Below are 27,845 nucleotides of genomic sequence, written 5' to 3'. Positions count from 1 at the left end.
CTCTGCTTCCCAGGTCAAACTTACCTGTGGTGTCCCACAAGGTTCTTCCCTATCCCCCCTCCTTTTTAATTTGTATCTTTCCCCACTTATCCGTGCCCTCCGACAGTTTAATGTCACAGCGTTCAACTACGCTGATGACATACAACTAATTTTCAACATTGATTCCTCTGCTGATTCTATTGCCACCTTCCAAAACACCCTATGCTTTATTAGCAATTGGATGAGCTCAAACCACCTGAAGCTCAACCCCAACAAGACCGAGCTGGTTCTTGTCGGGGGTTCTTCCAACCCTTGGGACTCTTCCTTCTGGCCTGTCAGCCTCGGCAGTCCACCCCGTCCTGCCAACTGTGCAAAAAGTCTGGGAGTCGTCATCAGCAGCGACCTCTCCATGACGCCCCAGATTAGCGCGGTAGTCTCCTCTAGCCATTTTCAACTAAGGAAAATCAGGAAAATATCCCGGCTACTTACTTCCGAGGCCCTTACCCTGGCCCTGCTTGCGCTAGTAATATCGAGGCTCGACTACGCCAACGCGCTCTATGTAGGCATCCCAGCCTACCAACTTAGGTGGCTTCAGCTGATCCAGAATCAGGCTGCCCGCCTGATCCATTTTCTCCCAAGAGATCAACACGTCCGCCCCCTTCTAAAAAGCCTCCACTGGCTCCTGGTAGCCGCCCGCTGCAAGTTCAAGCTGGGCTGTATCATTTCCAAATCCCTTGCCGGTCAGGGCCCCCTCTTTATTTCTTCCCTTCTTCAACCCTACGTCCCTCCTCGCACTCTCCGGTCTTCCCAACTGGCCTTGCTATCCATTCCCAGATACAAGAGGAAGAAACACGGCGGGCTCAAGTTCTCCTTCCTGGCCCCCACTTTTTGGAATTCCCTCCCCCTGCCTCTCAGACTGTCCACTTCGTACCCTAAATTCAGATCTTCCCTTAAAACTTTTCTTTTTACTGAATCCTACAAATAAACGGCCTCTTTGCTCCGTCATCTGCTCTCCTCATTATGGCGCCAAGAAACCTAATGGTGTTAGTTGCGCCTTATAAATTTGTTTAACATAACATAACATAACAGGGAGGGTGCGGACTTTGTACATCTGGCCTGGACTTGCGCGAGGGTAGCGGGTTACTGGGAAGAGGTTACTGCCACACTCACGGTCATGTTAGAGGATGAGGTGCAGTGCACGCCACAGGTCTGTTTGCTAGGTATTATACCCCAATTCAGAGCGCTGAAACGCAAATTCTGTGCAATCGCCCTGTTATTAGCGAAAAGACAGGTGGCGCAATGCTGGCACAGCCGTAGGGTACCGGCTACAAAAGTGTGGCTGCATGACATGTCCATCTGCCTGGATAAACTACAAACGTATGAGGAGGACTTACCAGCGACATCGAGGCCGAAGGACATATGGTGTTTCTTATCAGACTACCTAAACTCATTGCAGGAAGATGAGGAGGACTAGCTCGTCCTCTGGCTATACTGTCGTGTGTGATGTTTGGTGTGTGAGTGGGGGTCGGGTGGAGGTTGCACCAAGGAAATGCCGGAATACTGTTCCACTCACTGTATAGGTTGTGTATGAGGGCAATGTACGGTCTTAAATTGGGGTATGTTGAACTTTCCTTTTTCTAAAAATGACAAAATGTAAGACTCATATCGATTGTTTGCTAAGAGTCCTACGGAGGGTATGCAAGGCGGCTCAGCCTGAAGTTTTTACACTGCTTTTCATGGCTAACTTATTGCTTATTGGATAAACATCGACACTTGGCGAGCCGGCCTCAGGGTTGTAGGCTCAAGCTGTGTAATTTGCTTTATGTTAATAAAGGTCTTACGCAAAAAAAAAAAAAAGTATCTTTGAGTTGATTGCACAGTCACCCAAATAAAACACGTCGGGCTGACGTTGTGTCACTGGAGCCTGGTCTTGTGGACCTGTTTGGACTGGAGATCGGAGGCCCCGTAGGTATGTATGTATGTCTATCTGCATGTAGTAATGTAGCTATAGCAGTCATGCAACCCCTAAACATTAAAGGGTCTTATCTGGGAATGTTGTAGTTTAACTTTGCGTCATGCAAATGGCATCATGTGCATTGCACCGAATAAAGACAACATTTTAAAGAAACACAAGGGCAATTAGTGTGTCTCAGAGTGACTACATATAGCCAGTGTAAAGCAACGCTGAGTCAATAGCTTCAATGCCATACCCTGGTGCCCAAGGGGCTGATCAATGGGTGTTGGGAGGTTGTATACATTGAACACACATGGAATTGTAAGCATTCCCTGGTTTAATATATGTGAATGTGAATGCTCCAAAAATGCCAGTGCTCCTCAGTTTATGACTGAGCAGGAAATACATATGCAATCTCCGTTCATGTTAAACATTCCATGTGTGCTGCATTGTGCAGCTCATGTACACAGATCAGTATGCCTCAGACAAATGAAAATGTGCAGGAATGTCTGCCTTACAGGACAAAACAAGACTTACAAGGCATGCACCCTTGTATCATTTTGCAAGGTAACCTGCTTTGCCAGTGATCAACAATCTGTGCACCAACGACTTCATAACTCGGATATGGCCCTTACATTGTCACATACGGTGTTTACCTGTCATTTTTCCATCACATGTGTCATGGTGCAAGGGGGCCAGACATGATGCTTAGCATCAGGACTGAAAAAAATACATGCCTGAGCTGTGCATCAGGCATGTGATGATAGATACCGCTGACCTTCAACACAAGCCAGTTCAGCCTTGAAAGGTGACTAGCTTCATCCCATTTTAATACAATCTATACATATGTGTGTCAAGTGTGCTGAATACATCTGAAACACTGAGTAACATAGTATTTTTCATAGAATATTGATTGTGTGTAAGTGCATTATGCACAACGCAAAGATCAAATCTCTGTGTTCTAAGTGGACGTTTCCCATACAACTGGGGCGAGGTCGACATATGTAGGGACTCCAATTCAACAATAAGTGTAATAAATACATGGATGTAGCTTACTTATATGTCTCTATATAAATCATTGTGATTTGCAACATTGAGATGTTTATTGGGAGGAATCAATCATGCACAACCAATCTACTGTCAGTGTGTCAACACAACAGAACTTGGCCACAGATTAATTTGGTATTTCCAAGTAGGCATGTCATTGGGAATGTAGGGGTAATGTAAGCAGGCCCACAGGATATGTACATGTTTACATCTGTGGTATTGTTAGCATATCTATAGACCTGATACATTTGTCACCTGAACCACTATCTGGTGCATGATCTGCAGATGTTCAACAAATTCAAATTTGGTCGTACCACAAATGGCACAAACATAACAAATCATGTTTAAACAGATGTAGCAGCTAAGTTAAATGAATATAGCTAAGCTTGTCTTGGCAGGTTTCTATTGTATATGTGCATATGCATGGATGACACAGGTGCTGATGATGTGCAATAATTGTACATAAACACTGTTATCAAGTGTAAACAAGAAGATAATGAGGTTCTGGGAAATCCGACCTTGTCCCGTGAGGTTATGGTTCCGTCACGATTTTGGTGATGTCGAACCGTATTTAGTGAGTTTGGCTAATATGGAGTGAATTTGTCATGTTAACTAGCGAGTTCATTACTTATTCGGAGACTTTGTCTCGAATACGGGTTCCATTTTGTTCGAGCCTCCATTTTGTATTGCCATCACGCAGGCCGACGAATGTGGTCGAACGAACTAAGCGGCCTGGCCTTCCCGTATTGGTATACATTAACAGGGTCTTTCTTGACTCCAAGTTGAATTGCAAGGATCTGATTCCTTCACCTGAAACTGACCCTGCCAAGCCAATTTCCCTGGTTTGATCGTTGTCTGAGATTGCCAATCAATGCTCATTGCTGCGAGGCTTCCCCTTTCCGACGGCTACGAAGGACTGCTGCCCTGACTGTCGCCCCGTCTTGGACCCTTTTGTGATGATTTGTAAGGCGAGACGTTAGACGGTCTTCTGGTGGCGTGACAGACATTTTGGTTAAGTATAAGTGGGTCGCTCCCACGACTTTGTTTTGTTTCTTGGGTTCTTTGATTTGGTTTTTGCAAATACCAAGCCGAGGGGCTCGTATATTTGAGAGTATATCATTTTTGATAATCCCTTGAAGTTTGAAGCTAGATTAGTGAGCTATAAGATGCCTGGTCTTAGCAAATTTAGGAAATGGTTTTGTTGTTGATGTAACAGGGATTCCCGAATGGAGGAGTGGTGTCCGATACCTCCGGTTGGAACTCCGACTTATGAGCTCTATTCAAAGCATGGTGTGGGTCCAATTACGTATAATGAAGTATGGGTCCGCTATACGAAGAAAGATGGTGTCTTACGATGGCCACAACATGGTAGTTTTGAATCAGATGTTTTAGACAATTTAGAAGTTGCGTTATTTAGGAAGAAAGCCCGGCCGGCGATGTTTGACTCTTTCCGCCTCTGGCGTAAGGAAGCCTAACAGCGAGAAATTAAGCAAGCTAAGAGAGATAGGAAAGAAAAGAATGTATCGATAATGCAAGCTGCTAGGCAGTTTAAAGACGACGAAGAAGATCGTGCGATTAAGATGTCAGATAGACAACATTGCATGGCCATTGACAAATGTTATCCGGCTTTGCCACCTCTTCTTTCAAATGTGACTAATGACCCTGAAAAGGATCCTTTGATGTCGCATTTGTTGAGATTACCACCCCCTTATGTACCTCCCCAACTCCCAGTTGTTTGACCCCCTGCTGTTGTTCAGCCACCCGTTCCTCCACAGTTGGTTCTTTCTTCCCTGGCGCAGCCTCCTCTAGGGCCGCCAGCTTTGCTAACAGTTCTGCCTCAAACTCCTTTGCCTTCTTCTCCTTTGCCTTCGACTTCCTTTTCTACTGATCCTATGTCTCTGTCACCTCAAAACACTTTGTCTCCTGTCCTTATGTCGACTTCTTCTCATTCTGCTCGACAACGAATGACTGAGACTGTCACTAGCCTTTTGTCTCCTCTTTTTGGGTCACTGAAAATGACCCCTGTTTCTGTACAGAAACAAACGCGTAGTCAGCTCCCTAGTTCCGAGGAGCGAACAGTGTTAGATCTCCTTGCTCGTAGATGGGTTTCGAATGCCTCCAAGTATAATTTACAAACAGTCATGGATGTCTTCCTGCAGTGGGAGGCACCAACACAGAGGTATGTTTTTTATGTTATGTGTACTTTCCTCCGTGAAGGATGGGAAGATAATGAATTGGGTCCAATTCCATTGGAACTACTTAATGTTCAGTCTGAATTTGCTAAAGGGACGATAGTGGGTCCGGATGTTGAGGAAGCGGTAGAGACGGTTCTTGCATTTAGGTTTAGACTTCCTTCTCAGTCGTTGTTTGAACCTGATCCTTCTGTTAGGAGAAAAGTGAAGCAGTATCCTATGAGAGAGGTTCCCCCTGTATGGAGAGAGGCAGTTTTGGCTGATGTTAATTAAGGTATTGCTGCTGCACCGGCTCTTTTTCAGCGAGTATGGGTACATGTTGCTTGGAAGAGAGCAGAGGTCCTGGCTCTTAAGCAGACTTTGCCTGACCCCCGTAAAAATGCTGCTGGTTATTATAAGGAGTTGTCCCAGACAGTTGATGCGTGTGTTATTAATTTAGCTGACATAGATATGTTGTTGGGTAATGTAGTCCCTCAACCTTTGTGGGTGAAGATCCGTCACGAGGATCATGCAGCAGATTTGGGAGATGCGTGGGCTAATATTGCTGCTGCAGATGGTCGGAAAGTAGGAGAGGTCAAACCTGAGCCTTTAGTTGCAGATCTACCCGGTAGGATTATTCATTTAATGAAAACCTTGATGCCTCCTATGTGAGTGAATTGGGACAAGTTAGCAGCATGCAAACAAAAGAAAGACGAGAGTGTGTCTGATTTCTTCACCAGGTTTGAGGAAACATTCATTGATCATAGTGGTCAGGACATGAGTACGGAAGGTGGTCAAAGGTTGTTGATAAGTTTGTCTTTAATGTGCTTCCCGAGCTTTCTAATAAGTTAAAGGACTCTGACTATACTATGAGAACAGAGATAAAGAGGAGAAGGATAAAGTAGAGAAGAAGACTAAAGAATTAAAAACGAAGGTTCTTCTACAACAGGCGTATCCGCCTCGCCCTAATCAGCGTCAGTTTCACCAACCTTCCCAATTCCAGCAGCCCCCACAGTTTCAGAGATTGTTGCAGAAGCCTGAGTCTTTTCCTCTGCGACTCCCGCTAGGCCCTAATCAGTGTGCTTATTGTAGAGAAGAAGGTCACTTCAAGAATAGTTGCCCGATTCTGCTACAGCGTGCGAATGGTATGCCTGGTTTGAGAGGTTGTGGTGTCCAGCAAGTACCTAGGGGTAGGGGACGTGGTGTGTTCCCCCAGAATGAACGTTCCTTTCCCCCTCAGAATTCTATGAGTTGTTTTGATCAACAGAATGTTCCGTCTGTTCAGTCTGCCCAATATTACACTGATGATTATTATGTTGAAAGCGAGAGGGCTGATTTTAATGATAGCTAGGACAGCCATGGACAAAGAGAGGGAGTAGTGTCAGTTCCAGTAGACCAGAGTGGACCTTATGTTGAAGTAATTACATTAGGTGTGGCAGAACCTTTTCTTTTGGATACTGGTGCAGCAAAGAGTTCTATCATGCACTCTAAACTCCCTGGCGCACCTTTGTCTGGCTTGAGGAATGTTTCGGTAGGATTTTCTGGCGCCCCATTTCTTAACCCGGTTTCTTGTCCTTTCTTTGTTGCGACATTTGTCTGACCTTCATCATAAAGTCTCACCTTCGAAGTTGCAGTATTGCTGCCAAGAAGTGACCTACTTAGGTCATCTCTTGTCGAAGGAGGGAAGACGATTGACCCCAGAACGTATACAAGCGATTGCTCAAATGACTGTACCATGCACACAGAGAGAAGTGCGCGCTTTCTTGGGTATCACCTCATATTGTAGACAGTGGATTCCGAATTTTTCTTTTTCGGCGAAACCTCTGTTGGCAATTACTCTTAAGGATACACCAAATCCTCTTTCTTGGTCTGACGAATGTCAGAGAAGTTTTTCTGAATTGCGTGATGCGTTGTGTTCTGCTCCAGTGTTGGGTACCCCCGACTACAGTAAGCCTTTTACATTTTACGTACACGAGAGAGAAGGTTGTGCGTTGTCAGTGTTAACCCAACAGTTTGGAGACAAGCAGCGCCCATGTGCGTATTTTTCAGCTACTTTAGATCCGGTAGCTAAAGCGTTGCCTAGTTGTTTGAGGGCTACAGCGGCAGCGGCTGTTTCTATCCGACAGTCTGCTGGTCTGGTATTGGATAATACATTGATTGTGATGGTCCCACATGCAGTGGATACCCTATTGAATAAAACGAAGACTCAACATCTTACTAGTGCACTTTTGTCAGGTTATGAGTTGACGCTTTTGGATAGTCTTGTGCACATAAAGCAGTGCAACACATTGAATCCAGCTACATTGTTATCAATTTCTGTAGAGACAGATGCTCAGGAACAGCATGATTGTTTTCTCCGGACAGAGGAGGAAATGAAGGGTAGAGTTGATCTGAAAGATACTCCTCTTTCGAATCCAGATGGTACCTTATGGGTAGATGGCTCGTGCTTTAAGCTTCCGAATGGCGATACGACTGCAGCGTATGGGGTAACGACTTTGCATACGATTGTTGAAACTGCACGTATTCCACAGAATTCAGCTCAAGCAGCAGAGTTGATTGCACTGACGAGAGCGTGTGTGTTGTCGAAGGGAAAGAGAGTGAATGTGTATACTGATAGCCAATATGCATTTGGTGTTGCTCATAGTTTTGGGCGTTTATGGAGAGAGAGAGGATTTCTTACTTCCTATGGTACGAAGATTCAGCATGGACAATTGGTGAATGAACTTCTTGAGTCACTTACTTTGCCGACACAAGTTGCGATTGTGAATTGCAGTGCACATATGAAGGTTACGGATGATGTTGGTCGTGGCAATGCGTTTGCGGATGAAATAGCGTCAGAAACTGCGAAAGATGTGACGAGTCGTATGTATGTTGCAGGCCCTGCTAGATGGGTTCTGGAAGGTGGAATGTGTGAAGACACAATAGAAAGTGTGAAATCGATTCAGAGAGAAGTTACTGACAAAGAATTGAGTGAGAGGAGAGAGACTACAGGAATGTTGGATTCGACTGGCTTTTGGGTTGAATAGTCAGAACACCAGCGATGGTTGTTGCCTGATGCGTATGTGCTTCCAGTGGTTACGATGGCACATGGATTGGCTCACATCAGTTCGAAAGGGATATGTAGGTTGTTGGCTCCTGTATGGCAGAATGCTGGAATTCCTAAATGTGCTGAGAATCTGGTGATAAACTGCATGATTTGCTTGATGCATAATCCTGGCAAGGGAACCCCAGCTCCAGTGGGTCATTTTGCTCCTCCAACGTATCAGTTCGAGGTGCTACAGTTGGACTTTATTCATATGGAAAGATGCAACAACCTAAAGTACGTCCTTGTGGTTGTTTGCGCCTTTTCAAGATGGATAGTGGCCTACCTCCTTAAGGATAATACTGCTTTATCTACAGCCAAGGTGTTGCTGATATGGATTGCCGAGAATGGTATGGAGTGATAACGGAAGTGAATTTGTGGGTCCGATTATGAAGAAAGTGTGTGCAGGTTTGGGAATAAGGCAGAAATTTCATGCTGCTTATCACCCCCAGTCAGCTGGTTTGGTTGAATGCTACAATGGCACTCTTAAGCTTAAATTGGCCAAGATACAAGCGAGCTCTGACCTTACATGGGCCGATGCTCTACCACTGGCACTTTTGTCTACAAGAACGACAGCACATTCACGTGAGGGACTTAGCTCATACGAGATTGTTTTTGGTCGCCCAGCAAATGTTTGGGGTTTGCCGAGGCCAAATAAATACAGTGATATTGACTACCCTATGTTGGTTGATTACTTACATGACTTGACTGCTAAATTGCGTGTTCTTCACCAACAGGTACATGATACTTTACCTTCAGCCTCTGTGGATACAGGTCACTCAATTCAACCTGGTGACTGGATATTGGTGAGGAATTTCCAGAGGACGAAGAATCTTGAGCCGAGGTGGACTGGTCCATATCAAGTCTTGCTAGCGACTCGGACTGCTGTCAAGGTTTTCGGCAAGAAAAACTGGGTGCATGGCACCCACTGTAAGAAGGTTCCCTTACCCTTGCCATACGATCAATGGGTTAAGGATGGTGTTGCCGATTCAGAAAATGAAAGTACTCTGACATTTGTGCCTTTTAGTGATGCACATTTGAAATGGACTCAGTCGGAACGTGCGGATGACGAAGTTTTGCAAGAAGATGTGCAGCCGCATTTGAGACTTGATACTACGGAACCAGAGACACTTTTTCAGGATCAGACTGTGTCTGGTAAATAACGCTATAATTTACGGACTAAGACGGACAAATAAAACTTGAATCTTTTTTTGTGTGTCATAATCTTTCAGACAAGAGACTTTTTTTTTGTCTTTTACTTTTTCAAACCGCCATGCGGGTTCAGCTGCAGGGTCACGGTATAAGTTCTTAAGGGGTGACCCGCGTATTGACAAAAGGTCTGCGGTTCTAGGGACGTCTAGGACTCCTGGACGCACACTTAAGTGAAGAAGGAAAATTGCCGTGAGCAGCACGTTAGAGGATGGAGGCTTTTGTAACTGAGAGAGTTGTTGAAAGAATAGATTATAAGATAAGATTTTGTACATTGGTCCGTAACAAATGTTTTATTATATTGTGTTCTTTTGTGTTTTTAAGTATCACATTGGCTTGTATGAGTTGGATTGTTTATGCTACATCACTGATATCTGCACCGACCACCCAACCTATGCTTTCTTCTACTACTGTTTCTTTGCACCAATTCTATACGTTGCCTGAACATGAACAGACAAGGAGATCAGAATTTGTTAACAATTTGTTTACACAGCTGTTGCATCAGCATCAGTTGGTAGTAAATACCACTAATTGTTGGGTTTGTGGTCCTATGCCTCATACGACAGATAGAGGTATGCTATATCTGGTTTTGCCTTTTTCTTTCAATGGGTCTGTACGGGCTTTTCAGACTATGTTCATCTGTGCGAATGAGGTATATCCCTTACGTTCTGTGAAAGATAATCCGAGTAACAGTTCCTTGATGAAGGGAATAGTAGATATGATCAGAGATATTGATGCATATAATGCTATCCCTAGGGATGACGGTACAAAAGGGGGTGGTGATGGACGGAGCATCTGAATCAATCAAACACTCACACCCAGTCAAAAGATCTGGGTTTAATCCATCACCGTTCTTTAGCCCACTCTGCCACCCCAGTTCAGACATGGCTATATGCAAATCAGTCTGACCCTGTGCCTCATGGGAACAGTCCAGCCCGAACTGCCAAGCCATGTCTTCCCTGAACCGGAAACAAGCTTCAGAGGACCGGTTTCTGGCATTCCAGCCGTCTTCAGCCCGGCTTGCTTGAATCCAGTGGCAAAGTGAGCAAGGGACTCACGTCTGAGCATACCCTGCCACACTTATGGCGGCCAAAAGCGGTACAAAAGGGGGTGGTGATGGACGGAGCATCTGAATCAATCAAACACTCACACCCAGTCAAAAGATCTGGGTTTAATCCATCAACATTCTTTAGCCCACTCTGCCACCCCAGTTCAGACATGGCTATATGCAAATCAGTCTGACCCTGTGCCTCATGGGAACAGTCCAGCCCAAACTGCCAAGCCAAGTCTTCCCTGGACCGGAAACAAGCTTCCGAGGACCGGTCTCTGGAATTCCAGCCGTCTTCAGCCCGGCTTGCTTGAATCCAGTGGCAAAGTGAGCAAGGGACTCACGTCTGAGCATACCCTGCCACACTTATGGCGGCCAGAAACCGGTCCTTGGAAGCTTGTTTCCGGTCCAGGAAAGACATGGCTTGGCAGTTCGGGCTGGACTGTTCCCATGAGGCACAGGGTCAGACTGATTTGCACATAGCCATGTCTGAACTCGGGTGGCAGAGTGGGCTAAAGAACGGTGATGGATTAAACCCAGATCTTTTGACTGGGTGTGAGTGTTTGATTGATTCAGATGCTCCGTCCATCACCACCCCCTTTTGTACTGCTTTTGGCCACCATAAGTGTGGTAGGGTATGCTCAGACGTGAGTCCCTTGCTCACTTTGCCACTGTATTCAAGCAAGTCGGGCTGAAGACAGCAGGAATGCCAGAAACCGGTCCTCGGAAACTTGTTTCCGGTCCAGGGAAGACATGGCTTAGCAGTTCGGGCTGGACTGTTCCCATGAGGCACAGGGTCAGACTGATTTGCATATAGCCATGTCTGAACTGGGGTGGCAGAGTGGGCTAAAGAACGGTGATGGATTAAACCCAGATCTTTTGACTGGGTGTGAGTGTTTGATTGATTCAGATGCTCCGTCCATCACCACCCCCTTTTGTACCACATCCCTAAGGATGCGGCACAGGCTTATGTTGGTTGGAACGTGACTGGATATAGTACTAGTTTGACAGAGAAAGAGAGACAAAAAAGGTCTCCCCCGATTTGGATTGTACCCCATCGAGGCCACTTTTTTTTGCAAGGTAATGGTCGAAATGCGAGAGCTCAGCTAGGTAAGAGTGTGTGTGCTCAAACCTATGTCTATTCATCTCGACTTCTCCTCCGTTTGTGCCAGCTAAAGGTACATATTTCGTTTGTCACGATAGAGCCTACACATGGTTGCCACCTGATTCTTCAGGCACATGTTATGTGGCATTTTTGCTTACCCCTACATACACTGCTACTACGGATTATTACAGAACAAGATATGTTAGAGGTGTCTTCGATCAGGAAGATACCGCAGCAAAGGAAGTAGGAGACTTTTTCAAGGGTTTCCTACCCTTTTGGGGTCCTATGGCCAATAGCAGGAATAAAAGACAACTTACGAGAGTGGTTGAGGCCACTATAAATGAAACTGCAGGTGCCCTTAGTAATGTTACAGCTGAGCTTCAAGCGGACCGCCTTATGACGTTGCAGAATCGTATGGTTTTAGACGTCATACTTGCAGATCGAGGAGGGGTATGTAAATTGATCCAATATAGTTGCTGTGTTTTCATTCCAGATAATGCCCCTACAGTGTACCAAGCCATCTCTAGATTGCATAAGGTTTCTGAGTCTATTCATGTAGATGAAGGAGACTGGTCGTTAATTGGATGGTTTTGGGGACTACTGTCCAAATGGGGATGAAAGATTCTGATGTTCCTTGGTATGGTTTTAGCTACCCTCTTCTCTTGTTGCCTTTGCATCCAGTGTGCTCCCGCCATTTGTAGTCTTTTTGCTTCTATGTGTGTGCGGAGACCTGTCTCGAGAGAAGTAGAGAGCAACAGGATGATGCTCCAACGACACCTTGATGGTCTGATGAAGATTGATATAGACCTAGATTCAGATTAACTTGAGTTTAGGTTATTGCCTACGTAATGGCAAAAGGAGGGACTGAGGTGCTGTGAAATCCGACCTTGTCCTGTGAGGTTATGGTTCCGTCACGATTTTGGTGATGTCGAACCGTATTTAGTGAGTTCGGCTAATATGGAGTGAATTTGTCACGTTAACTAGCAAGTTCATTACGTATTCAGAGACTTCGTCTCAAATACGGGTTCCATTTTTTCGAGCCTCCATTTTGTATTGCCATCACGCAGGCCGGCGAATGTGGTCGAACGAACGAAGCAGCCTGGCCTTCCCGTATTGGTATACATTAACAGGGTCTTTCTTGACTCCAAGGTGAATTGCAAGGATCTGATTCCTTCACCTGAAACTGACCCTGCCAAGCCAATTTCCCTGGTTTTGATCGTTGTCTGAGATTGCCAATCAATGTTCAGGACATCGTTAACTTTTAGTTTCTTTACACATGCCTTATCTTGTTCGTTATCAGTCATTGTTTCCTTTTCTATGCTCCTTTATTACATGCATTGTGCTTTCAATTATGGGTTTGTCCGGCTTGTGGAGATTGGATTTGGGAAATTCCCAATGATCTACTTTGGGTTGGGTTACTGTGTACTGAGCTTTTCGCCATGTGATACTTTGTTTGAGAACGTACCCTATTGGTTAGAATTTTGCGCAATGGGTGTGTATTCGGAATGTGAATATTGTGTATAAAAAGAGATGTCTTGCCTTACAAAATTGAGCAGTCTCCTGAGAATATGCCATGCTGTATTTCTAGGATCACTGTTACTAGCTGCAGCTAATACATTTGGTCTTTGACGCCACCCAGAAGTATTCCGTGTCTCTGTATACCAAGACAGGTGAATCCGAAGACTTTGGGCGTGCCCCTGGCGCCGCTGGGTTTAAAAGCCCGGTTCTTCAACATCATGAACTCAGAGTAATACAAATGTGTGTCAATATGCCACATATATTCCTTCATCTTGCCATATACTATTCTCCTACATGCTGCATATATTTGACTTCTTCTGCTTCATAACTCAACTGTGATTGGCCATAGGTTCGACTATAGATGCCTTCTGTTTAACATTAAAAAAATGTGTTGACACATAGCTGTCACTATAACTGTGTGTGTAATCAAAAGCCAAATTGTAAAATCATGCAGAACAGTATCTGCAGGGTAGCCATCACAATTTAAACATGTGTACTATGATAGATGATGTGAATGTTGTGGTGATAGGGCTAAGTTTTAACAAATTATGGACTTGACCCATGACAGAAAACAAAAGACTTGTCAACATGTGTTTCTGTAAGGGTGTTAGTACATTCTCATAAGGAGTTACAGATCATAATGGTTGTAATTCACCCTCAGGGGTGCTTGAGCCTCCATCAGAGTAGTCCAAGCCATCACTATGTGAAATGGTGTTACTGAGAAACATTTACACTGATGTCCTGGAGGCTGTAAGGATGTAGGCATGCTACTCGAGGTATCCATGGGATAGTAAAAATAATCACCAGAATGCCTGACTGATGCACATTGTGAGGATGGTTTTACATATGACAAAGTACTGGTTATCTGGATTTGAGGTCTTAACGAGATGTCAGCCTTCATATCTCTGTGAAATGTATATATTTTGAGAGAACATTGTGCTAATGTAATTGCTGTTAAATCTGTGGAGCACCAGTAAGCCTCAATGCATAGATTCAGCCTAATTAGCATGGTATGGTCAGCTAGAAAAATGCACTAGTCTGAATATGTATTGGTTTTAACGTGCCAACATCATGCAACTTAAATCCCCTATGATCCATTTCTGGGATGTATTCATATGATGCAATTTATAAAGTAAAACTGCTGCACTGTAATAGTTCACATACGGGAATGCACTGTGGTAGCAGCATACAGCCCATTACACTGGCCCCCTACTGGTGGACTAAGTTATACTGGCTAGCACCAATACAGTCAACCTGCATCATGGTTCAAGGGTTCCTGCATTATATGTCACAAAGTTTTTGTATCGGTGAGTACTCCAGCATGCATACGAAACTACTGAGATGCATTGTCTCATTTTAAAATATGCGCTATGAAAGCAGCTCTGGGATAATCAGTGCACAGCAATATGTTTAAGTAAAAGTCGATATGGTATTGCTACAAGTGTATACCAGGAGCAACATGTCAGATTTCTGTGTATTTGTCTGAGGCTAAATTGTTGAAATGTACCCAATAATATTTTGCAGGAGGTAGTTAAACACACCACAGCCATGTATTGGCTACCTGACACTGGGTAGGTTAAGTCAAGAAAGTGTGCTAACTTGTGTAACTCCAGGCGGGTTATGCAACACAGAGGCACACACAATGGACGGGCTTGCCTTAACAACTTGCATGTATGTTGACGAGCAGGTTTCAGCTCACTTGCATGATACAATACCAATACCTAAGTTTCAATATATGAACCATGTGTCCATTTTCCAATCAACACATCATCATACGTTTGACTCACTGTTCAGAATGATGTGGTTGTGATCATATTGTGACTCTGTTTCCATACTGTACCCCTACACTGACCACACCTGACTCACCTTGCTTTGTTAATGTGAGAGGTGTCTTAGTATGGGAGGTATGGTGTCCATATCTGTATCTCACAATTTGGTGTTGGTCTGGACAGCCAGGTATGACTGTATAACAATGTCAGCCTATTTTAGCACACATTGTGTACATTTACAACTTCAGTAAATCTTTATTTTCTTTACCTTCCTAGATAACATGACAGCCGACAAGGAGAAAACCTTTACATTGCACAAGGAATGCTACCACCAAATCCGCCAAGTATCGAAGGTGTACAGAAAGGTGGGCATTCTATATGAAAGGGCCAAGGCAGAGTGGTCTGGGATTTCAGAAGGCAGCATGAGACGCTGGTGTAGAGAAAGTCCAAAGGGGTGTCCAACAGCACCAGCAGCTGCCACAGTTCACAGCAGGACTTTCTACTGCCTCCCAGCAGCCAAATACATGGCGCAGGAGGCCCAGACGTCCAGGGGGATCACATTTTAAGTACTACATTTTTAGGGAATTTAATAAGACCCATTAGAGAATGCATGGCATAGAGCAGACCAGCCTGCGTAAACTGTTGGAAACAGTACAGGAGACCATGGTGCAGATGTCTGCACTATAATAATAATCTTCCTCTGGGCATTCCTCACCCCTATTTTCTAAATCCTGTTTGTTTTATGCTGTTATTAGGTATAGGGTTAATTAGGGTTAAGTATAGGTATAGTGTAGGTAGGTGTTAGATTTTAGGAATTTCAGTAGTTAGTTGTTTTTAAGTCTTTTTTATTTTCTTAGGTTTTTATGTGGGTGAGAGGTTCATGTTTAGTGTATTTTAAACAAATGACAAACATATATATAAAAATAAAATACCCAAAAATATATATTTGTTTAGTATTACATGTATAGGTTGTGTATGTTTAGAATGTGGTTGCTGTTTGTATTGTACTGATTAATGTGTATTAAAGGGAGTGGGGAGTTGATGTTTAACTTGTCATGTGGATATAGAAGTTATGCTAGTTTAAGATAGTTTAAGATACGTGTATACAGTTTAAGTTAAGGTTAGATAGTTTAGGCTAGTTTTAGGTTAGTTAGTGTAGGACAGGTAGGTATAGGTAGTAAATAGTTTTCATACATTAACATTTTGTTTATTTTCACTAGTTCGACATCAGTTCATGTGTAAGAGTTGTTACCATTGTGTACCATGAGTTGAGTACATGATGTAGCAATTGCCCTGCACTATATGAAGGTATATGTAGCTTTGTCTGAGGCCTATGGACAGCTGTTAGTCTACCTCGCATTAGAGTAATGTCAGGACTCTTTCCATGGTTTAGACAGAGTAAGTGGGGCTCTGTTGGTAATTTAAAATGCATCACAACACAGGTAGTCTCCAACTGTTGCACCCTGTGTGAAAGTGATAGGGCAGGTATAGGTAGAATAGTTGTGTCACAACAGATTGCTGCTCCCCAGCTGCACTGGAACACACACTGATGCCTTGCACATCCGCACACACCCTTGCAACATTGTGCAAGGGGAGTCATTACTTTTGACAGGTTACTAATTGTGCAGTTAGTCACACCTGCCTGGAGAATGCCCATTATCATTGCCATTGACTATTTGCAAAATGTGGCATATCATGCAGCTCACTTTGGCCAACTACTTTGAAAGTTTCTTGCCCATATATCTCCATTTGCTCTTCTTCGGGGAAAGTGTTGCATTGTTTCTGGTTCCGTGGCCTGGCACTTATAGGATAAATGTACAATGTACATGAGATATATTGTATGGTTACACTCACACTCAACACTTATTAGGCCTCTCAGGGGAAGAGGAACACATTTTATTTACTTATCCCAGTGTGACATTTTTGAACAATTATCAATTGACACAGGTCCTGATAAGGTATTGGATTGGCCTTGTGCATCCTTGTGTGGCACAGTTATGATGCTAATTCAGGAGGAATACGGACATGAGTATGTGCCTATTATTGGTACAACCATACAGATTAAAGTACTGTTGAATCTATTAATGGTGAGCAGTGAGGTCTTCATTTTAGGATGATAAAGTTGTCCTGTTAACTGAGCAACATTTATATGGATGAGTAGAACAGTGTTATGGGCTGACAGCTCCCATTTATGGGTGGTAAGAAGCAGATTCGACCTGTGTGTAAGTCAAGTGGCTGCAGCTTGTTGTTACACACTGACATTCCATTGGGAGAGAACACATTGCTCATTATACTATTGCAGTGGTTTAACTTGGTGTAGGTGCTTATCCAAAGACAGCATTTGCAGTTGAATTTAGTTCACTCTTCTTGAGATGTAAACAAGTGGGTTATAAATGAACTCTTCCACCATGGTAAGTGTAGTCCTTGTGGCAAAAAACATACAATACTCTTTGTGGTTTAGTGCAAATTTGTGTCTAACATTTATTTTTATTGAAAATTGTAGGTCCCTCATAATCTTTTACGGGAGTCCAAATTTAAAATTCTGGTCAACCCCCAACAGTTATGGAAAGCATAGATGACCAGACAGAGTCCATTTGGGAGACATATCAAGTGGAATGTGGAGGTGAGGAGTACTTCAGTGAGGAGGTTCAAATTGTCATTAGGGAGAGTATTGTTGTTTCAAAGTCAAAGTCCACAAGTAGATGACATCAACGGGTGAACAAACAAACAGTACAGTTTCTGGGTGACAAAGGAGATGGCATGATACCAAATACAGGACCACAATAAAACTGGACAGGAGGCACAGAGAAATGTCATCGGGCAGATAACCGGCGTAAGCTGGGGAAGTCCACATCTTTAACCGCTGATGAGTGTTGTTCCTCCCCTGAAGTTGGTGGTATTTGCATGGGAGAGATCTGAGGCATACACACATCAGGGGCAGAAGATGTGGCTCCCCTGTCCCCACCCTCATTCATTATTGCCAATGTTGCAGCCTGGAAATCCCTGGCAAGGGTCTGGTGACATGCCAACAAAGCAACAGCATTGTAGTTACTGGCACCCATTGTTGCAGTGAAAGAGTCCAACATATGCTGCTGAGATTCCTTGGTGTTACAGATGGCCACAAACTGTGCGAAAAAGTTTTCGGTGTCACATGTAGAGAGATGTTGCATTATGAGACCAGAGATGTCAGGAAGGGACTCATCAATCCTATGGTGCCAAGTTTAAGTGTCTGTAAATGCCTTTGTTACTCTTATTAGAGCTTAGACACCAATGATCTCCTTCTATGGTGCCTGCTATGGTAGCCATCTCTGCCCACACCTCATCTGCAATTCGTTGCTGGACTCCTACAATTTGCAGCTAAAAACGTTTTGGGGTCCTAGGAGTTCTCAGCTGGGACTGAACAGCTAGAAGAGGCATGTCCTGTGAGGTCGGTTCTTCTGGGGACCGAGCACCATCGTCCACCCTTGCCACGACCGGAGGAGAAGGTTAAAAAGAGTCCAGGAGTTGTTGGAAGATCTCAACATCCATGGGGGTAGGATGGCATCACCAACAGGTTGTTCTTCAAGGACTTGCAGCTCAGCAGGACGTGTTGTTGATGTTGCATTCATTTTAAAGTACACAGGGATATGTGGAACAAATGTTACTACAAGCAAATGAAGCCATGTTGCATGCTTGTTGGTTTTCACATGGCTATAACTTTACATTGTTCACACAACCTCTGAATGAAGAAGGGGACCTATTTGTTTACTGACACACAGCTAGTAGCCTACTGGCCTACAATGCCTGTTAGAGTGAGTGCAGTTAAGGGCGCCATTTGACATATTACATTGCTTTTCTGGTTTGTGCCTACGCTTTTGTAACATTAGCTTCTTGATACCACTGATGAGACCATTATACCGTATCACCAAAGTGGTTGCATTACCTCTAGCCAGCAGTTTGGAACCCAGCGCTGACAAGGTAATATATTCTTTTTATGTATAACATATTATCTGTGCTGTGCCTTTCACACAGTACAACACACCAATCTGGCATGCTGTACTGTCTTGCATGCAATTTGTGCAGTAGTGATGCCAAGGGATCATATTTGACACACATCCACACAAGCAAGCCACCTTCTTACACTACAGGATTGAGTGAAGGCATGTATATAGCCTAGTTTGCCTAGTTAGGTGAAATCCAATAGTTTCCTAGCACACACACACATAGTCATCTCCAGAGTCCACAACAGTGAACACTGTGAGCCATCTCTGAAGGGGATGGCCATCGCCCCACTTGGAAATATTCAACATCTCAAGCTCACACCATTTCCTCTGAACCCAAGATACTAATCTGCTGAGTACCACATATGTCTTCACTCAGTCCCACTCACTTTGTCCTTGCACATTACTCCTCTGTCAATCATCATTCTGACTCAGGGACTGTACTTAATCTCACACCCTGATGGCACACAGATCATACACTGACTTTCAGGAGACACAACACCATCAACATGTTTTACATCATGCACTTGACCAGCATGCCAACCTGTATGTAATAGTAATGGCTGTTCCTGAACCACACAAGACAGTAGTGAGAATACTCTGCAATATTTACCTACCTTGGTTACACACACGACTAAGCCCAAACACCTTATCCTCCAACCTTCCCAGAAACATGCCCCTCATCCTGGACACCTACCCCACCCTAACACTTCACAAATCCCTATTTCACCTCCACTTGCTTTCACATATTATGCATAGTCAGACCTTTCTCCTAATGGCTCCCTCCTGAAACTTGTGAAACCATCACTAAGGCCCTCATCACATGTTGACTGTAGTATATCAATGCCCTCTACATCAGCATCTTTGCACAGCTGCTATACAATTGGGAAATTAACAAACAGCAGAGCCAGATGCTTAGCCAGCCTACCTTGTGGCCCACAAACAACATCTCACCTCCTGAAGATATATTGGCTCCCCATTCAGACACATTAGTAGTTCAAGATGCTCAGCCACATCTCCAAGGCACCACACTACCAGGGACCCACCTAGCTCACACACCATCTATGCTTCCAACAAACAATCATAGACCTCTACTGTGCATCACTTGCAGTCACCCCCACCCTCACCCCCAATAACCATTTGAGGAAGATAAGAGGTAGGGTAGTGTCTTACATGACAACCAACACCTGTAGAAACTCACCCAGAAGATCAGGACAGCTGCACGCAACATGGTTGAAGTTCACCCTCTGGCAAGTCCAATCACCTTACATTTCATTGCATTCCACTTTTGGAGGCCTAGCCCCAAGACGGACACTTGCTTCGTTGTGCAAGGGTGTCTGCATGGGCGCTATGCTGCCAAAAGGGCACCAGCGCAGGTGAAAAGGCAGGAATGAGCTGTATTACCTTAAATAAGGCACACTCCTGCCCTTTCCCTGTCACAGAGTGCAGCGCAGCAAGGTGACTTGCTGTGCAGCACTGCATGATAAGTTCTTAACCCTTTCGATGCTGATGACGAGCTGGGCTCGTCATGGTGCACAGTGGTCGTGTGCTGATGACGAGCCCAGCTCGTCATAAAACAATGAAAAATAAAATCGCCAGCACAGGAGGGGAATTGCCTTAGCAGCGAAGGTGTTAAATAGGCCCCCAGGTTTTTTGTCCGGATCAGGCATGTTGTAGATTACACTACAAGTCCCAGGATTCAAAGAATAAACTTGATTGGGTCAAAACATCACACGTAGACCAGAGAAACTTGGCAGGGCTGGACATAATAAAATATTACTGGGCAATTCTAACACAGTGATGGGTGAGCTAATATGTGAGACATTCCTGCCCTTTCGCTTGCACACAGCTCAGCTTGGTGCAGTAAAGTGTGTTGATGCGCCGCACTGCATGACAGTTTCGCCCATATATTCCCATGTTTCACTTGCCCCGAAGTTCTCCCTGATCCTCAGGCGCAGCACTGTCATGTCAGCCACCTCCTGCCACCAACTCTGTTGGGATGAGTGATGCCACCTGCTCCTCGAGTGGGTCCAGCTCCTCCTGGTCTTCAGGTCCTCCACCGGACCCCATGGCTGCCCTAAGGTTCCTGGCCAGTTTCTCCTTGTTCCTGTGCTTGTAGTCATGCCACTGGAGGTGCTATGCCTAGGAGGATGCTGCCCTCCTTAGGCAGAGATGACATCAATCAAGGCCTTATCGCCACTGTTGAGACCTGGGTTTGGGGCCTGCCTTTGTTTGGGGGATGCGGTACAAAAGGGGGTGGTGACGGACGGAGCATCTGAATCAATCAAACAATCACACCCAGTCAAAAGATCTGGGTTTAATCCATCAGCGTTCTTTAGCCCACTCTGCCACCCCAGTTCAGACATGGCTATATGCAAATATAAATTTGTTTGGGGTATGGCCTGGTGTGCTGAGCTTATGTTGAGGCTTGAAGAAGGTTCAGTGCAGCACTGCCAACTCTCACTTGACTTGACGTGTGCACGTGCATTCAGCTCGGAGGACGGCAACTTCACCTTGGCTGGGACAGAGTCAAATAAATCTCTGCTTGATGGGCAGTGCATAGAAGTACACCACCTGAAGAGGTGCTATACCCACTGACCCAAGGCGTTTGCAAACCTGACCTGCCTTTTTACAAACACCAAAAAGCACCGTGCAGTTATGACTACAGGAGAGAGGGACCAATTCTTCTGATCAGATCAACTTTTAGGGCAAATGGTCAACTAAGTTCCAGAAGCCCCTCATAAACAACGACCTCAAACTCCCTGCCAGAGGTCTAAGATACAATTTGCATTAAATTACTGCTTTATACCTGTATTAGTGTTTCAGCCTAGGCTGTTACCCAAGATCACCGTGACAATTACCTAAAATACTGGCATGCCATTTAAAGTGTGCAATCACAATTTATGTACAGTATTGTGTTGTGCTCAGAAGTAAAGTACTTTTTCTTCTAAAAGTAAATGCACAGGCTAGATATGGATGTATTGATTGATATTGGCTGGTTTGTTGGGTGCTCAATTTTTTACCCCACAGCACCTCGGTGAGTAGAAATTGGAGTGCTCGACTTCAATACACCCTGGGGTTCAAGTGACAAAGGGCTGTACTTGTTAGCTAGTTTTGGGGTTTTGTGCTCAATGGAAAGGATGCGCCCCAGGAGACCATTGGAAAGTCTTTTTACTGTCACAATCTGAGTCCAAGAACTAATGCCCAATTGCCTTGGGTCATCTGAAAATGACCAGAGCTCGCATACTTTCCTTGGTTTTTGGTTGCAGTATAGAAATGTTCAAATAAAGAAATAAAATGAAAAGAAAACATTTCGAATGGTGGCCTCAAATAGATGGATTGCCACATTCATATAGGTAGATCATAGAAAATGCATTATGTTCTTAGAGGTCAATGCAAACATTTAACCAATAACATTTTCGGGGGAAAGCATAAAAAAGCCATGGAGCCTATTAGCTGTAGATCAAGCTGCAGCACTTGATGTGATCATTTATATCATTTTGAGGGCAACAAAGACATAATCCAATGCATTGAGAAATATCTTTTCATGGTTTCCTCACCACAGTAACAGCTCCAATAGATCAATAACCAAACAGGTGAGATAATTACAGGTGTGATTGTGTTCAAGTCATGCATCTGAGTCTGATAAATGGGCTGTGCCCATTGATTTGCTGCTGAACTTTCACTTGGCCAGGCAGCCTTGAAGTAGGTTATGTGGCTTACTATCATACATTATAAATTAGTTCTGTTACAAGTGAGTAGGGTAACTAGAATCCATGTGACCCAGTTGCAGAATGATTCCAATATTTTTTTCAGTGTTCAGAGAAAACGATTGGCACATCGGTGGTAGGAAGAGGCGGTGGTTTTAAAACTCTCCCCGCTTGAAGCATTGGGGTCTGATTTAGATCATGACGGATGGATTACCTAATACAGCGCTAATAGATATCCCAATTTCGAAATATAAATCTCATTACATCCTATGGGATTTATATTTCGGCGGACGGATATGCATCACCGTTGTGACGGAGTAACCCGTCCGGCAATATCTCAATCAGACCCTTGGTTGCAGTTGTTGCAGTTTATGTACGTTCACTCTAGATTGGCAACAGTATTGTCCTATTTTCAGATTTTCAGAACATAAAATGGGTTGATCAGCAAGTACTGTGGGATATTAGTTTGTTATTATAAGTTTCATCATTTGAGACTTAGTATGTCAGCAATCAACCTTTTTGATGGCAGTCGCTTCTTTCCTCCCTGACATACCCCAGTAATGTGACTATGAGTCAATTTCCAAATACACATACCCATAGAGAAAGAGATGGGTTAGGGCGAAAACCAGAAGATCTAAACTGAATCCGATAGGAGCAGAATCTCTTGTTCACAGCTGAGGAGGTGTGGTGGGTGGTCTGAGTGTTGGGTGACAAGACTGGATAGAGTAACCTCTGCAGGTCATAATACTTCAAAACCTTACATGCCATCAGATTAATTCTATAGTGACCATTACCTCAACCCAGCATGTTAGGCAAACAGATCGTGGAGGTCTTACTAGTTCACTCGTGTTTCTGACACTGACAAGCTGAGGGGTGATCAGGATACAAGCCTTAAATATGAGAGAAGCAGAGCGTAACACCGCAGCACAAAAAGATAAGAGAGCTAACTAGCTACCAACAAAAAGCTGACAATTCCAATGTGGGGGGAACCATTGAAAAGAACAAAACAAATACATAGGCTGAAGTAAGCTGGGAGTGAATTGGTACAAACAAGCCAGACACTTACAACACATGACGATTTGCTAGGCAAGTTGTCTAGTGCTGACTCCGCCTATATAGTCCTTGAACTTTTCCTGCGATAACTCCTCCTTGACCTTTATGTCTCCTGTGTACTGCTACCATTCTATGGACAGGCTTGTAAGGCCCATTCTCCACCTTTTCCATAGACCTGTCATTCTACTTTAGTTCCTGATGCTCATCACAGGTGACTCCTTTGAAAGCAGAGAGTATGTAAGAATGCACACCGGATAATCACTGAGGGTATTGCTTTTTAGTTTTTTGTTGGGAACCTTTTATTAGCATTTTAAAAACAGTATAGATGAGTAGTCACACATCGATACAAGCACAACTAAGAAAGGCCTACCAGAGCGGTTAACGCCGCTGGCTAAAATTTAACATAGCGTTCACATTTATCCGTCCACATGGGGCATGCTCATCATCTCCTCATCGTATGTCTGCCTCATGTTCATTCATCCCTCCTTGCCCCCTGCCTCCTATTGCTAGTCCCAACTGCCGAAGGATGAAACAACAACCAGCGTCCACCTACGAAAGCAAAATAGTTTCTTACAAACACCTCTCCTACACGCCGTTCGAAGGCTGCCCCCAGGATCTGAGATGTACAATTGAGAGTAGAGATCCCTCTTCCCAATGACAGTAAAATAGGTTTAGCGCCTTCCATTGTAGGGAGAGGGCCAAGCTGGATGTCACCTCCCTAAGCACCAAACCAAGGAATTCCATTGTAGTTGAAATGCTAAATTGGACCCCCGGATGTTGCTCGTTAGGCGCTCGTACCTAGAGTTTTGCCCGTAACATTGGTGCCATTGTGTATAGGCGACGTTTCAAGCAGTGAACTATTGTGAATTCTGCCAAGGCCAGGCACTGTAGGCACATGCGCCATTCGTCTTTAGTCATGGGAGTCAGGGCAGGGTGTTTGAAGCTCAGGAGCATCACCTCTGGAGTAGATGGAATGGAAAAAGTCAAAACCTTCTGCAGTAGTGTGGAAACCTCTCCTCATGAAGGTCTAATAACTGGACAATCCCACCATATGTGAAACGTTTTGCCTTGTGCACCACAACCCCTCCTGCACCTGGACAAAGCAATATGCAGTGCAATCTATGATGGGTGTAGGGCCAACTAAACGAGACTTTATAATTTATTTCCCATCCACGAATATACGCCAATGCGGCGTGTTTGTTCCTGTGCAGTTTAGGCATGTGTTTAGATTCCATCTACCTACTCAGTACCCTTTCCCACTCAGTGTTATGTCTCCATGTCTATGGAGTCTCATTTGTCAGGAGAAGCTGAGTGCTAAATTGTGCCCCCTTGTACCCACCAATTTGGGGAATTGGACTTTCAGGGTTTTTTTTGGCTCTAGTGGCTCCTGCACATAGTATGAGTTGTGTGACCCAGTGCTGAACCAGCGAATACAACAGTTGCATTAAATGGGGAAGGTTGTGAGCTGTTTTACTTTTCCAGAAGGTTTTAGCCATAGCAGAATCATACATGTCAGCATTCATTTTACACCCTCACTCACACCAGGAAAGGAAGGCGTGGGCATCAAGAGTGGCTTGAAAGGTCGGGTTGAAATCTACTGGTGTGTAGGGGAATAAGTAGGACACCAGGCCCTGTGCTGTCGCATATTTATCCCATGTCCTTAGCGTTGTTGCAACAGGGCTCCGTGGATAAGCGTTAGTAGGCCTGTGGTTCTCAACTACACCAGATCCCACAGGAGTCTGCGAACTATGGCTTGGTCCATCTGCCTCGAGTTTTTTTCAGATTGCAAGGTAGACCAATCCACCACCAGGGGTGGGCGAGCCTCTCAGAGTTTCACTAAGTGGAGTTCCCCATAGTTTAACTTAAAAACCTAGCAAGATTCCACGAGCGTCGGAATTGTTGTCCGTTGCGAGGTTCGCACTGATTTTTTATAAATTTCTTTATTGGGATTTCATAATACAAAATAAACCAGCTATAACAAAATGCAAAGTACTCCCCAAAGTACCTCACTTCAACAAAACTACTAGACTGAACATGATCCTGTTGGAGCCCGAATAGGACTTTCCAAGATGGTTAATCTATTTTACAACTGTCTTACAACTCTTGCCATAGACAATCCTAGAGGTTCTGGAGAAGTTGATGGACCTTTCCTACCGTTCTGAGAATTAGAGCTCCCTAGAGGAAAGTCACTAAAACATCATAGACATTTAGAATTTCGATGAGTCAATGACGAGAGGCTGGGAGAGTTTTAAAAGCTTTCTATATCATAAAGTTAGTCTCTAATTATCTTTATTCAATTGAGTAGTTTACAGAAAATAAAGAAATGTTTAGAATTAAACATTAAAAGAATACAGTGATCCATAAACAAACCCAATAATCTAACTAAGGAACCTATTCTAATAAGAGCCTTTAAAGAGTTCCTTTGGAAAAGAGTGAATAAAGAGAGACCATCTTCTCATGAAGAGTAGCCCCGGAAACTCAGTCGAGTTCCCCAACCATTGCAATAGCAACGGTATTTTAGAAAAGTAATTTGTGCATTAGCATGCATCACAAAAATAAAGCAAATCACCTCAGGAATATCCAAGAAAAATCAACTCTCCATAAAGACGAGTCAAAGGAAAATCCAGAAGCAGGACCACCGGAGAGGGCAAGGGTAAAGAGGTGTGTTGTACCAAGCTAGCTAGGAACACTAGTTATATAGTGTTCTTCTCACACAAGTATAGACTTGTGTAGCTGTATTCACTCGATGTCTAATCAGAACAGTTCACGAGGTGGTGTCGTCAGTCAGGCGATGCATCTTCTTCCGATTCCCACAGTCTGCACTTGGTTTGATACAGTTCCTAACATAATTGTTACATGAAGGAAAGTTCTCAATGTAAGCTCTCTTACCTAAGCTAAAGATGCACTGTAAGCTCATTGTATAGAGAAAGGCTATCCAGTAATTTGAAAGCAAATATTCAAAATATTCGGAGGCAACATTTATAAAGTCTATGTCACCATATATTCAATACAATTTCAATAAGTTCATTGTATTCAAGTGAAATTATGAGGTGAGGAACTATATGAAAGTGATATTAGAAATAGCACATTTCATATGATAACATCAATGCTAGGCAGTCACAAAGAATGCTTTACTATGAGTAAAGGTCTAAAGGAAATGTTTTGGGCCTAGTCACTACACAAGGTAAAGTATAGCTACTTGGTGCAAATCCTTTTATTTTTAAATACACATTTATTAATGAAGCATTTAGAAAGACATCTTCTATTTCTACATGAATATAATGATATATATTTTTGATTTATTTATTAATATTCTAACAAAATGCATTAAAAGTTTTATTTGTGCGACATTTTCTAAAAAGAGCTTTTCGATAGCATTTAAACGCATTCCTAAATGCAATTCTAACATGGTAAATAAGTTGATTTTCTAAATACGTGGTAATTTATCTCAATCCTAATAGATAGCGCTGCTTCTTTCTGCCGCTCGAGTAGATTTTCTACTCGATCGGAAACTTCCTCACAACGAACAACAGTTTTCTCAAAGCAAGCGCAGTAGTGACCTGCAGCAACTGCCTGCTATGAGAATTCTCAAAGGGAACGCTTGATTTTCTTGCTCAGGATTGACTTCTTACCATTGGTGAGCCGTGCATGAGAAAAAGTTCTGCCACGCAGCGGGGGATGGAGTTTTGCCAAAACTCTGCCGGAGGAGCTGAGTTTGCTGTCCACCCCTATCCACCGCCACTTGCAGTTGCACAGCTGTATAATAGTGGAAATACTAGAAGTTACCAGTCTTCCTGTCTGCCTGGATTGAGTCATACGTTTTTCCTAAAGTCTTGGGGCCCTACCCTTCCAGATTAAGGCTGAATGTGCTTTAGGTAGGAAGAAAAAGGCCATATTGGAAGTTCTTGAAATAAGTATAAGAGGTGTGGGAGTATATTTATTTTGACTGTATTCATTCTGCCAAACCAGGACAACATTAGGTTCCCCCAGGACTGTAGATCTTTGGTTGTAGATAAAAGAAGGAGAGGGCAATTGGCCTCAAACAGCTCCAAGATCTAGTGCGTAAGTTGAATTCTGAGATATTTAATGATGGAACGAGGCCACCAAAGGGGAAAGCGAGGAGACAGGTTGGCCACCTTCTTAGTTTCAGGAGATACATTTAGAATATCTGATTTGTCAAGATCAACCTTATAAATCCTGTGGCCCATTGGAAGTCTTCA

The sequence above is a fragment of the Lissotriton vulgaris genome, chromosome 10 (assembly GCF_964263255.1).
Source record: "Lissotriton vulgaris chromosome 10, aLisVul1.2, whole genome shotgun sequence".
Taxonomy (NCBI): Eukaryota; Metazoa; Chordata; class Amphibia; order Caudata; family Salamandridae; genus Lissotriton; species Lissotriton vulgaris.
Note: the sequence above shows the minus strand (reverse complement) of the source record.